The sequence below is a fragment of the Triticum dicoccoides genome, chromosome 2B (assembly GCF_002162155.2).
Source record: "Triticum dicoccoides isolate Atlit2015 ecotype Zavitan chromosome 2B, WEW_v2.0, whole genome shotgun sequence".
In the NCBI taxonomy this organism is placed as follows: domain Eukaryota; kingdom Viridiplantae; phylum Streptophyta; class Magnoliopsida; order Poales; family Poaceae; genus Triticum; species Triticum dicoccoides.
The window spans coordinates 821,552,134-821,554,656 of NC_041383.1; positions in this window are offsets into that span (position 1 = coordinate 821,552,134).

A 2,523-nucleotide genomic window follows, 5' to 3' on the forward strand; every position below is an offset into this window, starting at 1 on the left:
TAAAATAAAGATGACCCTCGGGAGCGCGACTCCCAAGGTAAAAGTATAGGTGGTGGTGAGGCAAATGGTAATACCAAGGTTGGGCCTTGCTGGAGGAGTTTTATTCAAAGCGAACTGTCAAGGGGGTCCCATAAATCACCCAACCGCGTAAGGAACGCAAAATCAAGGAACATAACGCCGGTATGATGGAAACTAGGGCGGCAAGAGTGGAACAAGACACCAGGCATAAGGCCGAGCCTTCCACCCTTTACCAAGTATATAGATGCATTAATTAAATAAGAGATATTGTGATATCCCAACATAATCCTGTCCATCATGGAGCAATCTTCAACTTCACCTGCAACTAACAATGCTATAAGAGGGGCTGAGCAAAAGCGGTAACATAGCCAAGCAACGGTTTGCTAGGAAGGGTGAAAAGGTTAGAGGCTGACATGGCAATTTGGGGAGGCTTGAAGAACAAGTGATAGGAAGCGCAGCATAGCGATAGAACGAAGCAACTAGCATAGCAATGATAGTAATGAGATCCAAGGTGACGGTCATCTTGCCTGAAATCCCGCTAGGAAGAAGAACGAGTCCAGGAAGAAGACGAACGGATGAAGCCGAACCAAGCGTAGACGAACGAATCCTCACGATCACAACGAAACAGGAACTATCGAGAAGAAGCACACAACATGGTAAACACACCACACATATACATGGCATGATGCTCAACCAAGTATGATGCAATACAAGACTACATGAAGCTACTCATGGCAAGAGATGATGCATACAAGAACAACACATCAAAGCAAGGTTAAATGAGGCCGGAAACAACATATAACAATTCCGGTAAGTCCTCATATGCAAATTTAGAAATTGGTCCAGAACTGAATAAACCTTATGTTCAAGTTGTTAAACAACAATTTAATGTGCACCAAGATGATCTACACGAGATTCTAGTCAAGTTACATATAAAGTTCATTTAATTCGGAGCTACGGCCTAGAAGATATGAGCAAAACAAGTTAAACATGGCATTGATGCAAAATGCATACAAACATCAAGCACACACTCTCAAAACAAGGATGCAACATGATAATATGAAACTTCATGCAAAATCAAGCAAGTTTCATATAGAGCACACTCAAAACGGAGCAACGGTTCAACACATACACTCTATACAAGTTAGACAAGCTGTCCAAAACAGCAACTAGGCATCTTGCAAGCATCAAAACAATATGCTACAACACCTCAACAAGAAAACAAAATGCATGGACATGATGTACAGGTAAAGCTTTACAAAACATGAACACTGACCTATCTCCAGAAAACACTATATCATGCTCAAAAGGACATGGCAAGATTGCAAATTATAATCAGTTTCAGACTCAGCAGAAATAACATCAGGTTCCAATGTTTAGAGCTATCAAACAACATGGTACATGAACTTATCATTTCAAACAAAGGCATGTCATGCTAATAATAAAGACAAAGAACATAACTCCCTTACTGAACTTATTCCAAAGATCAACAAAAAAGTTGGTAGCATCCATGCAAACATGGCAAGTGATGACAGATTCAGACATGGCAGGAACAACGATAAGTAGGCATGTTGGTGAGCTTGTACCACTCACCACAAAGCAATAAATGGCATGAAAATGCGACCAACAGTAATATGGCATATTTATGAAGCTAATCATGGCAAGAGCAAGTTCATAGGGTGCATGGATCACTAGCAAATCGCATGGCAAAACTGAACTTAATGTTAACAGGCTGACAGCAACATTATTTAGCAATTTGAGAGCAAGATTACAACAAGCTAAAGCAGGTTATAAATGCAACCAGGGCCATGGATGGATAGATAATAACATGTATAACAAAACATCCTTAGTGAACATCTCCATATTATGCATATAATGACTTGTAGTAGCAGGTTTACATAGCATCATGATATAGCAGATTCAGCCTAACAAAACAGGAACAACAATTACCCTACTCCACGAGCTTGAAGCACTCACTACAAGATTCACAAAAAATACATGGATTGCACCACTGTAAATATGGCATGATGTAGCTCAAAACTCATGTAGACATCAAGCTCATAGGATGCACACACAAAATGCAATGAAAAAGACAAATCATCAAGTTCTGTTAACAGACATCAGTTAACATCATATAGCACTCTTGAAACGATGATTAGGGCATCAAGATGAACTCAAATAAGCATGGCACAATGTAACAAAGTGAAGAGCATCTCACAATGAACATTTTGATATATCACACGCACAAAACGGAGCCGCACACAAGAAATTATGGCATGTCAAACATGGCACCAGAATGCAAAATATTAAGGGACTTGGACGAAAAATGGGGTCAACCTGCGGGATCTAGATCTTGCACGGATTCCGAGGATGGCCGGGGTTCGCCAGAGTAGACGCCGGAGAGGAGGGAGATGGCGGATCCGGGCCGGATCTCGCCGGATCCGGGCCGGATCTCGCCGGATCCGGCCGGACCCCGTCGTGGGGCGGCGCGGGGAGGTGTGGAGG